Raw genomic sequence first — 12,656 nt, 5'->3', positions numbered from 1 at the left:
ACAGTCACACATATGAACAAACACTGTGTGAGACAAGTCACCACGATAGTTTGGGAATCTGGCCATCGCTGGCGAGGACGCCGGCCAAGGGGAGCTGTGCTTCCCTACCCACCCACCCCCCGCAGCCCCCACCTCATTTCCGACATTTCTCACCACGTAATCTGAACTCACATGTTGTCAGTGAGGCTAAGCCTGGGTGAGGCGTCTAGTGTTACCCCCTAAATCGGTGCATTAAGATGCTGGCCCGTGGCTGGGGGCACGGGACATGAGGGCTCCCCAGCCAAGCCACGTTGCATAAGGCCCAAAGGATTGTTTTCCTCTCTCAGGAAATGAACCTCTTTGGTCACAATGGAAAGTTTATGAAGCCCAGGGTGCTTCCGGGTCCAAAAATCTCTTTGTCTGTGTATGTGTGTTTGGGGGTGGGCGTGTATTCTAAGATTTATTTCAGGATCAGGAGGGCAGCCAGGAGGAGAAGCAAAGGAAACCAGGGATTAAGATAACCCTCGACAGGGCAGCCCATCTCTCCAGTGATATTTCCTGCCGAGCAAACACCTGGGCTCCAACCCAACCCTGGGCATCTCTTACCACAAGTGCATCAGCCCTAAACCTACCAGGGATCGTGGACTACCTGGGCGCTGGGCCTGAGGAGGAGTGGGCAGGAGGTTACAGGGGCCTGAAGAGTCTGGGCGACGCCACGCCCCCAAAGCTGGAGGCACCAACAGCAGGTGGGGAGAGGGCTGGGCAGAGCAGTGACCCTCGGTCCCCAGCCACCTCTTCCGAGGACATGCCGTCTGAGGACAGACCAAGGCTTAGACCGGCAGGTCCCAATGGAGGGATGGCAGGACCACCGGGAGTGCTTCCTTCCCGCCTGAGGTCCCATCCACTTGGGACCCTCCACACCACACCAAGAACCACCAACTGGGCTCGGGATCCATCCCCTTGTCCCTCGGAAGCTCTTGTTGAGAAACGCTGTTCTGGACAACCTCACACAGGCAGAGGTGCTGTTACCGCCGCTGATTTTTAAAAGATCACCAAGCACATCCGGTCCTTCTTCCTTCCCAACCCTTGAAACCCGGGCACCTGGTGGGTGGGTCTTCACCCTACAATCTCTCTCTTTTTATTTTTCTTTAATTTATTTATTTAATTTTGGCTGCGTTGGGTCTTTGTTGCTGCGCGCGGGCTTTCTCTAGTTGCGGCGAGCAGGGGATACTCTTCGTTGAGGTGCACGGGCTTCTCGTTGCAGTGGCTTCTCTTGTTACAGAGCGTGGGCTCTAGGAACGCAGGCTTCAGTAGTTGTGGCACATGGGCGCAGTAGTTGTGGTGCATGGGCTTAGTTGCTCCGCGGCATGTGGGATCTTCCCAGACCAGGGATCGAACCCGTGTCCCCTGCATTGGCAGGCGGATTCTTAACCACTGTGCCACCAGGGAAGTCCCCCTCCACACAGTCTCTGTGCATGACGCTGCCACGTTAATCTTCCCAAAACACCATGCACGTAAACCACACACACACACACACACACACACACACACACACACACATAGTTCCTGTCTCCAAACCCTTCAAGACTAACCCTGAGCACTGTCCATTTTATAAGGTCTTTTGCAAAGCACCTTGCTCACGTTATTGCACTGAATCTTCCTGACAACCTCATACAGCATTGCTATCCCCATTTTGCAGATAAGAAAACTGAGGCTTAGAGAGATCAAGGAACTCCCCAGACCCTCCACAGCTGGAGAGTGGCACCACCTCCCTAATCAGTGAAGGTAGGAGGAAAACACAAGTCAGTGCAACACGTCTTGGCCACTCCGTCTCCCTCGGGCCCACAGAATCAAGGCTGGCCTTCGAGGTCTCTCTATATCTGGCCATTCTATACTTTGTCCTTTCTTATGCTGCACTCCAGAACGGACTGTGAGCCAATAGGATTTGCAGAAACGACAGCGTGTGATTTCTGAGGCTGGGTCATAAAAGACCCTGTGGCTTCCTTGGGGATTGCCCACCATGGAGGCCACCACATTGTGAGGACTCGAGCAGCCTGTGGAGAGGCCCACGTGGTGAGGAGCTGAGGCCTCCAGCCAACAGCCAGCACCAGTTGCCAAATACACGAGGAGCTGCCTTGGGAGAAAGTCCTCCAGCCTCAGTCGAGCCTTCGGGTGATACAGCCTCAGCCAGCACCTTGCCTGCAACACCATGAGAGACACCGAGCCAGGACCACCTGGCTAAGCCGCTCCCAAATTCCTGACCCACAGAAACGCTGAGATAATAAAGCTTATTGTTGTTTTAAGTCATTAAGTTTTAGGAAAGTTTGTTGTGCAATAAGAGGTAACTGTCACTCCTCTGTTTTTCTGAGTCCCTCTCACTGGGGTCAAGCCTGTACTTGTTCCCATGCTGGGAAGCCTACCCTGGCATTCTGCCCATGGATTTTACCCTCCCCTCTGCCCCACCCAGAAAACCTAGACCTACACTTTGATGTCCATGCAGGGGCCTCCACAGCCAGACGGGAGCCCTGAGGATGAGACCCTGCTTACTCCCTGGTGCCCCATGCCCGGACCACATCATGTCCAGGTACGGACATGATGTTAATGAGAAAGGTATTTCAGCTGTCAAGAGAAATTCCGGAGTGCAGATAGAATCATGATTCGTTGGCAGGAGGCGACTAACTTTTCGAGTGCCTCTGAGTCCCCCTCGGATCAGACACCTGTCGGATGGAGGTAGGTCCATGGCACAGACTGCTCACGGCAGCTCTTGGAGGGAGTGTCATTATCATTCCCATCGTGCAGATGAACTGCCCGGTCACGCAGCTGGGACGTGTCTGAGCCAGGACTCAACCCTCTGTCCAGCCCCACCATCCTCCCAGCCCAGCCTGACCCTCCCTCCACGCCCCACTGCCCCTCACGCCTTCACCCGTGCATCCGAAGCCGGCCTCTCGCGCACTGCCAGCACACGCTCGGCACACGCACCGGCTCCCACGTCAGAACTCAGAAGTCACCAGGCCCCCAGGGCCAGGAAAAGATACCACGTCAGCCAGCAACATGCCACAGACAAGGGCCACGGTACCCACACTGGATCCTAAGCCACCAGGAAGGCTAAGGCAGGAGGAACCAGGGCGGAGTTGGGGAAGTGAGGCCAGCCCAGAATCTATCCCTCTGTTCACCCTTCACATGCTACTGGTTCCCGAGCACCCGCTGTGCCAGACACAGCTGAGCCCTGAAACCCGGCAGGGGATGCAAGACGCTCTTGGGGGCCTAAGGTCCAGCTGGGAGAGGCTTGGAGGCAATCAAGCCCAGCTCTCCCATCGCCTTCCTGTCGCCCTTGAGGCAACCATTGGCTGCTCTTGGGCTTCAGTTTCCTCCTCTGTGAAGTGAGGGTGATTTGAGGCAGTGGGTCTCACCCAGGGGTGACCTGCCCGCCAAAGGCCACTTGGCGCTATCTGAAGACATTCTGGGTTGTCACATTGAGTTGGGGGTTGGTAACTGGCATCCAGGGGTGCCGCTCAGTACCCTATATGCACAGACGTCTCCCATCGCCCCCAACCTGCAAAGAATACTTCACCCCAAATGTCAACAGGGTCACAGTGGAGAAACCATCATTTCAAAGATTCGGCGAGACTGCCCGTGGAGAGGTCCCAGCACGCAGCCTGGCACGTGGACAGCCTGTGCATGGGGGTGTCCCCTAATCTTCCCCGTGGACCTGAGGCCAAGAGTCTGCTCTGAGCTCTTGTCTCCTGCCCTGGTGCCCACCAGGGCTCTTGGCCCCCTTAATCAATAGAAATGGATCAGAGGCCAGACCAGAGATTCAGGCAAGGCTGTACTGGGGCCCCCGCTGCAGCAGGGGGGAGGGGGAACAAGTAAGAGGTTCCCTCGCTCACTTCCCGAGGGGGGCAGCTGGTTCCTTCTATGGGGGGCGGGTAGGGGTGTGTCCAGGGGTGACTTAGGGGGTTCGCCCAGCCCTCTGGTGGTGCTGTGTGCAGCGGGTATGCGCAGTGCCCTGCTTTTGCTAACGACATCCCGAGTGGCAGTCGGGTTTTTGGTCTTTTTGTATCTTCTTGTCCATAATTTGCCCCAACTGGGCAGGCACGCAGTTATTTTTAGTCCCTTATAGTTTCTTTGTATTTTGTGGCTCAAGGAGACGTTTGTCCAGGTGCCAGCACTGCAGCAAAGGGTCCAGGTCCCTGCCTGTTTCAGCCCCATCCCCAAGATGGAAGTCTGCCCCCAGGCAGCTCCTGCTGGAGGCCCCTTGTCACCTCCAAGAGCCTGCGATGAGCTCCACCAGGCCCCACCCCAGCGCAATCCCATCTTTATTGGCGACTAAACCTCTCAGTTGCAGAGAGCCTTGGCCAGGGCCCTGAGCCAGCTAGCCCCCGCTCATCCTAGGGTCATTTCCCATGGAGCAGAGGGGTTGGCCAAGCCAACCTGGGTTCCAAGACGTTTCTGTGAGCAGCAGGTACCCAAGCTCCAGGCCCAGCCCCAAAGGCTCTTGTCACGTCCCCTCTAGATGCCAACCCAAGAACCTGGACAGCCCAGAAAACACACCACTCAAGTCTCGACTGGGCTTAGACACTCAGTCTTGACCTTGATTGTCATGATCTATTGGGTTTTGTTACAATCGATGATATTCACTGGGTTAGATGACTCCAAGTTCATTCATTCACACTACAAACATTTACTGAGTGCCTACTGTATACTAAACACTGTGCACTGGGATGCTGTGGTTTCCAAATCCATCAGTGACCTGGCCAGTCTGCCCACCACCCTGAGGATCTTTGTGGGGAGCTGATGCCGCGTTTAAAAGACTCACGTACAGGTTGATTCTCACATGCAGGTGTCTCTTTGTGAAATTCTCCTGGGCATACGAGGCCGCATTTTGCGGGAAGAGACACAAAATGTGAGAAATCCTTGAGAAGAAGAAGGTGCTTACGCTACAGGGGGAGGGGGCGCGCTCACCCTGAAAAAACCGCGTGCCAACCCTCCCTGGATAAATCCTTCCCAGGTGTCCTCGTGGAGGAGTTCACAGCAGCCCAAAGTAGAGAAGACGGACCAGGGAAGCAACGTGGTGTCAAGGGAAACTACCAAGTTCTGGTTCAGTTCCCAGCTCTGCCACGCACTAACCTAGACAAATAGATTAATCCCCTTAAACTCAGTTTCTCCCTCTGAGAAATGGGGCCAGTAACTCCTCGAGGGTGAAGGGAGTTGGTGGAGTGTAATAAAAATGTCGACGTCCGGCTCGGGTGGCTGAGTTCACCACGCTGATGAGAAAGGTGCCCTGGTGTCACAGGGAGGAGGGTAGAGGTACTCTGGGGCCCACAGAGCAGCAGCTGCCCCGAGTGGCAAAGGAAGTCAGAGTCCTAGCCGTTACATCTACTGAGCAGTGGGCAGGAGTCCAGCTTGGGGTCCCCTTGGAGGAGGCCACCCCCAGTCCAGAGGATAAACAGGCTGGGCAGATGTTGGCACCAGCCCAGCCAGCCCCAGGGCAGCTCAAGGGCTTTTCATCCAGTGACCAAGGTGGCAGGGCAGTGTTGGCCAGCAGCCACCCAGGTGGACAAGAGTAGTCAGGACAGGAAAGGCCAGGCCAGCTGCTGGGTAGCCATGTGAGGCGGGCACTGGGAGACACCATAGACAAAGGTCAACTCAGAATGGATCATAGACTTCAGTGCAAAACCTACAGCCATAAAACGTCTAGAAGAAACTCTTTGTGACTTTGGGTTAGGCAAAGACTTCTTAAGATGCAAAAAACCACAAAGCTAATTTTGAAAGTTATACATTGGACTTCATGGAAATAAAAACTCCGGCTCCTCCAAAGACACTGTTAATAAAATGAAAACACAAGCCACAGACTGGGAGAAAATATTGGAACAGTATATAACTGATAAAGGTCTTATGTCAGAATACAGAAAGAACTCCTACAGCTCAACGATAAGACAAAACAGCCCAAATTTTTTAATGCAAAATTTGAACAGATGCTTCACCGGAAAAGAAAACTAGGCCTCAGATAAGCAAGTGAATGGTGAATGAAAAGAGGGTCGGCATCATTAGACAGGACTATACACTTAGTAAAATGGCTAAAATTTTAAACTGACAACACCAAGTGTCGTCAAAGAGGCAGAGCACCCAGCACTCTCATACATCGTTGGTGGGAATGCAATATGGTGTCGCCATGTTGGAAAGAGTCTACTAGTTTCTTTTAAAGTTAAATATACACTTAACATACAATCCAGCAATCCCACTTCTAGTATGTATCCAAGAGAAATGAAAGCATGTCCACACAAAACCTGGATCCAGATGTTATAGCAGCTTTATTCATATTATCCACAAATGGAAACAACTCAAATGTCCATTACCTGGTGGATGGAAAAGCAAACTGTAGTCTATTCATACAACTTGACATTCATGCTCTAATCATGTAATATTCAGCAATAAGAAGGAACTAATTACAGACACATGAGTCAACATGGGTGAATCTCAAATGCATTAGGCTAAGTGATAGAGCCAGACACAAGAGGCTGCAGGCTGCACAATTCCACTTAAACATTTTGGAAAAGGCAAAACCATGGGGACAAAAACAAGATCTGTGGTTTCCAGAAGCTGGGGTGGGAGAAGGTGTTGCCTGCCAAGAGCCAGCAGGAAGGACCTTTGGGGGTGATGGGACAGTTCTATGCCTGGATTGTGGTACTGGTTGCATGCCCTGAATACCTTTGTCAAAAGGCATCAAACTGTCAACACTTCCTGCATGGGAATTATACCTCAATAACTTCCCCTCCCAAAATAAATGTCTTCTCACTGAAATTAATAGAGCAGGAAGAGGAGGACAAGCACGTCCTGTGCTACCATCGATATGCAGTGTCCCCTCTGCCCAGGTATCCAATGGGTCCTGTGTTTTCCCCATTTTACAGATGAGCGAACTGAGGTCTAGAGAATTGAAGTCACCCAGCATCACCCAGCAAGGATGTGATGGAGTCTGGACTTCTATGCAGGCTTGACTCCATCATCCACACCCCGGACCACCAAGGCTGCCCTGGGGCCGACCCCAGGGATCGCCAAGCCAGCTGCCACCTTCACCGGCTTTCCAGAGGGACGCCTCTGGGGAACTGACCCGCCCAGGCTCACAAGGAGACGAGTTAGAATCAGGAGGGAACCAGGTCTCATTGATCAACAAACACTCACCCCTCCTACAGCAACGTTGAGAACAGAAAAGGTCCCAAGACATGAGCACAAACAAGGGGTGGGGCCCCAGATGCCCTGAGAAGGGCCCTGCCCTCAGGAAGCTCACAGCTTCACCTGGCCCCCAGGTCATGTCCTAGACCAGTGCATGTGGCTGCCCGGCTCCTCCTGAGAACCACCCATCGGGGCCCAGAGGTGATGGAGGCCAGCATTCCCCCTGTCCCGAGGGGGCTGAGGTTTAGAGCAGGGAAGGAAGGAGGACCTCATCTCAGGCCCGTCCGGGAGGGATCTGGTCCCAGGGAGAGGCGGAGGAGAGGGCTGCTGTGTTCCCAAGTTGCAGAATTGGTGCGTCCACGCTGCGTTTCGCAGCGTCAGGGAGGGGTCTGCAGGAAGGGGCTAAAGCCTTACACCCACCCCGTCCTGAGCCAGCGCTCCGGCAGTGAGGAGGCTCGGGTGCAGACACCGCAGCCCGTGAGCACCCAGCTCAGGGCTCCACGCTGTGGGAGCAGCATGTGCAGGACGCCCCACCTAGAGGCAGGAATGCAGCCCTGAGCCCCGGGGCCACCGCGCGGGCCCTGCAGTGTCCAGACAGGTCCGGACACCTGGGGGAGAGGGCTGCTCCTTCCCTGCTCCCTCTGAGTGGCCTGTGCCCGGACGTCACATCCTAGCTGTGCCACCTGTAGCCACCGTGCTGTGCCTCGGTTTCCCACTCTGTAAGGTGAGGATTGAAATCCTCTCTACACCCCAGTCTCTCCAAGTGGCTTAATGGCAATGATGTCTGCAAAGTGCGGCGACGTAGGCCTGGCAGGCGGCAAGTGCACCAGTGCCCGGACCCCACCGCCTGGGCGTCTGGAGGTTCTGGGACTGGCCGGGCATCTCCCTTTGAAGGCCAGGCAGCCCGTGCCAAGACACCGAGTTATCCCAGGGTAGGAGACTTCCTGGAGCACCCTGGCGGCTGGGACGGTCCTGGGGCCTCATCCAGCTCATGCTGTGGTCCAACAGGCCTTTGCCCGCACTGTTTGCTTGGGTCGCACTGCTAGCGGCTTGGGGGGCCTCAGACCTGAACTCACAGCGCTCTAGAGGAAGGGCCCTCTGGGTGGGAGAAGCAGGGGTGGCCTCCTGGGCCTCCATCGAGGACTGGCCTGGTGCTGAGCTGACCATGAGTATGAGAACCTACAGAGACAAAGACCCCGGGCTCGAGGGAAGGACACGCATTGAGACCCAGAGTGGAGGGAGGGCCAGCTCTTTCCAAACCTGGATGCAACACTCCCCCAGGCAGGAATGTGCCTCTTCTGATTACCCCGGCTCCTCTGCCATGGCCAGGTGATGTACACGGCCACAGGCCCCAGCCCCTGGGCTCTGAAACCATCGCTTCTGCAAGAGGATCACCATGGGTACAGTAACGGGGGTCAGATGGCACCTTTACCCTCTGAAGGAGGTGCTAACAGACAAGGGCACAGGCTTAAGGAAGTCACGCCCCTCCTCAAGGTCACACAGCCAAGAAACGCCAGAGCCGGAGCGGAGCCCAAGATTCTCCCTCCAGAGCTCCACCCCCACCCCCAACCTCACCCCCGCTCTGTGTCTGTCCGTTCCATCAAGGATCCCCCATGGCCACCCAGCCCAGCACCCAGTTCCTGGAAGAAGGGCCAGTCTAGTTCACCTTGACTTAAGACTTTCATGGGCCTTAGGGACGTTTGCTTTCAAGGGTTCCTTCTTTCGTTAAAAAATAATAGTAATGGACTTCCCTGGTGGCGCAGTGGTTGAGAGTTCGCCTGCCGATGCAGGGGACACGGGTTCGTGCCCCGGTCCGGGAAGATCCCACATGCCGCGGAGCGACTGGGCCCGTGAGCCATGGCCGCTGAGCCTGCGCGTCCGGAGCCCGTGCTCCGCAACGGGAGAGGCCACAGCAGTGAGAGGCCAGCGTACCGCACACACACAAAAAAAATAAAATAAAAATAATAATAGTAATAGTTTACAACTTCACTGGACGAAAAGCAAATTAATATTATACACTGCATTACTTTTCTAGGGCTGCCACAGTGAATTACTGCAAGCCAGAGATTTATTCTCTCACAGTCTGGAGGCCAGAAGTCCAAACTCGAGGTGTCCGCAGGGCCTTGCTCCCTCTAAAGGCTCTGAGGCAGGACCCGTCCTGTCTCTTCCAGCTTCTGGGGGCTCCAGGTGTCCCTGGGCTTGTGGCTGCATCCCTCCAATCTGCCTCACGTGGGCTCCTGTGTGTCTGTGTGTTTTCTCCTCTTATAAAGACACCGGTCATTGGATCAGGGTCCACCCCACTCCAGTATCACCTCATCTTCACGCATCACCTCTGCAAAGACCCTGTTTCCAAATAACCTCCTGTTCTGAAGTTCTGGGCAGACATGAATTTTGCAAAGACACTATTCAACCCAGTACATATATTAAAACATTTTCTTCAGCTTAGAGGCTCATTTTTTAAATTGGGATTTTAAAAGAAATCGAAACTTTTTCATGCACCCTGGCACTGTGCCCCCTGGAGACATCACCCTAGTATCTCCCCCCGCCTCTCCCCGCCCAGCACCTGGCACATAGTAGGTCCCGGACCAGCAGTCTGCCCAGGGCCGCCTGGTCTCAGCAGCTGGTGCGGGGTCAGGCCCGGCCCGAGATTTCTGTTCTCGCCGGCTATTTGCCTCTCCCCGCTCCCAAGCTCTGGGTGGATAATATTCTTTGCTGTAATCTGTTCCGTCCCGGGGCGCCTTCCCACTGGCCGCCCTGCACAAACAGTCTCGCTCGGGCCGCCACCCGCCCGGCTCCAGGCTCCCGATATGAATGCGGAGGTGAGATTGTCTTGACACCACTTTAATTTTTCAAATAGCAATCCAGTTACCAAGCACATTGGCACTTGGGCCTGGTTCCACCACGACTTGGCAGGACCCACGAGAGCTGCTGGCAGTGATAGATGCAGGGCCCCTCGGCCGCCGCCCCCCCCCGCCCCGCCCGCCCCGGTCCACCCGGCCACCCATGCCAGCCCAGTGACTGCACGCGGCCAGCCCCCAGCAGCTGCAAGGCCTCGGTGCCAAGACCCAGAGCGTGCTGCTCCGGCTCCAGGATCCAGCAGGGCAGGCCTCCTGGCCCGGCCTTCAGGAGCCCGTGTGCACGGCCTCTCCCCCGACGGGGGCTGGGCTGTGGGATATGGCTTCCCACCCACCTGGCCTCACCCTCCCTCAGCCCCATCACCAAAGCCAAATGGCTTAGGAAATTACAAATAAGAAGTGAGGCAGAGACGCTGGGGGCTGGAAGGAACCTGACCATCAGAAGGTCCCACTCACTCATGACACGCGTGGGGAAACCGAGGCCAGAACCAGGAGACTGCAGAGCCAGGACTGGAAGCGAGATTTTGGCTGTTGAAGAAGATACCAACTCAGTGGTTCCCAGGAGGGTGGGAGCCAGCCCGGCTGGGCTCAAATCCCATCTCCTTCGCTTGCTAACTCTGCAGCTCCGGGCAAGTTGCTTCACCTCTCTGTGCGCTGGTCTTCCCACCCACAAAGTGTGTGCCATGCGGCACCCGCTTCCCAGGGGAGCCATCAGGATAATGGAGTCAATCTGTGCGTGAGGAGAGGCAGGCCCCGCCGCCTGGTCAGTGTCACCCACGAGTGGGACGTGGAACCCTGGATGTAGGGGGTCCCTGAGGAAGGCCAGTCAGCCCCTGTGGCAGGGAAAAGAAAAGGCAATGCCGGGGCGGCTCAGCCAGTGACACCAGCACCTGCACTGTTCATGCACCAAGCCCCTATTAAGTGCCATCTGTATCCGAGCAGCCCGGGAAGGGCAGCCCGGGAAGGGCAGCCCGGGAAGGAAGGGCTGCAGGTCCTGACTTGTAGGCACCGGTGATGGAATGGCCGGTTTGAGCTTGAGGGGACATCGAGCCCCAGAGGGGAGATGCGACCAGCTCAAGGACCCGGACCCCGACCCAGCCACAAGTCCTCAACATCACAGCGGGTGGGTCAGGCTCCAAAGGGCAAAGCTCCCTCCCCCCGCCTGCCTCCCATGAAGCTTAAGACCTGTCATCACCCCCTGAACGTCCCCTGAACCCTGTCCTCCAACAGATGAGCATCTCAGGTGAGCCAGCGGCCACCCAGGTCATAGGGAAGGAGACCCAGACAGGTAAGGGGAGGACACAGACGCTGTCCAGACCAGCGCCACCAATACGGCAGCCTCTGGTCACACGTGGCCAGTGGCGCCACCTGGGCTCGGCCAACCTCGACACTTGGCGTGTCACTGCTGAGACCAACAAAATGCATTTTTAAATCTTATTTCACTTTGACTAATTTAAATTTAAAAACTGAAGCAACGTAATGTGGTTTTCTGTTAAACACAGCTTTATGGCTTTGGCGGATGTTAAACATGGAGCATCTGAATTGAAATGTACTGTCGGCCTAAAAATAACGGGATTTTGGAGGATTAAGTGAGTGCAAAAGAATGCAAAATATCTTATTAATAATTTTGATATTGATTATACGCTAAAATAATATTTTGGATAGATTGGGTTAAATAAATTGTTATTCGAAAGTATTTCACCTGTTTTGTCCTACTCTTTTAATGAGGCGACTAAAAATGTTTAAGTTACCTACCTGCGAGGTTCGTACTCTATTTCTATCAGGCAAGGCTGGTCCAGAGAGAAGAAAAGGAACCCGCTGGACCCACAGGGGTGCAGGCAAAAGGAGGCAGGCAGCCCACTGCTGGGCTCAGCACAGCCTTTCCAGCATTTACTGGTCTGCCCCTTTTGAGGACACTTATAAAGGCAGTAATATTGAACAAGAGTAGAACCCTCACGCAGCACCAGGTTCATTGCAAAGCTCTGACCAGGTCTCCTGAACGCTCCCAGCACCCTGACAAAATAGGTCCCGTTGTTCCCCTCTCAGGGCCCAGAGAGATTAAGTAACTTGCCCTGGGTCACACAGCAAGCAGCCAAGACCTCTTATCCAACCTCACGTTTCAGGTGGAATGCTTGCAGAATCTGGGATCAGGGAATCCAGAGTTGAAATCCCCACTGGAGCCCAACCTTGAACCCGAGCTACATTGGGGTGCAGAAGGTCAGCATGGGGCGTGATCTCGAAGATCACGGGGAACTCTGGGAGTTCCCCACTGGTGATGATTCTGGGGCCCCTGCTCTGCTCTCCGCCCCCCACAGATTCACCAGAGCATCCCTCTTCTGCCTGTCTAGGTCGGGGCCCCACAGAAGGGTTTGTCGGCAGGCAGGGCTCTGTGGCCATCATTTCTGTCCACCACTGACGTTAAGGTGGGTGACTCGATTCGCCCCAGGTCACTGAGGCAGCAGGAGCAGACAGCGGACGGGACCCGGGTGTTCTGGCTCCATCAGGGTCTGGATAAGATTGAAGGAGAGCTTCCTCTGGACACCCAGAGATGCGTCAGCAGCATTTTTGAGGTCACAGGTACAGGAGCCTGCTGTTGCCATGGAGAGACACAGGGAGGGTGATGGGTGCTTCTCGGGGGGCCCAAATGCCTCC

The sequence above is a fragment of the Phocoena sinus genome, chromosome 8 (assembly GCF_008692025.1).
Source record: "Phocoena sinus isolate mPhoSin1 chromosome 8, mPhoSin1.pri, whole genome shotgun sequence".
Taxonomy (NCBI): Eukaryota; Metazoa; Chordata; class Mammalia; order Artiodactyla; family Phocoenidae; genus Phocoena; species Phocoena sinus.
The sequence above is the reverse complement of the archived record's forward strand: the minus strand, read 5'-3'. Positions refer to the sequence as shown.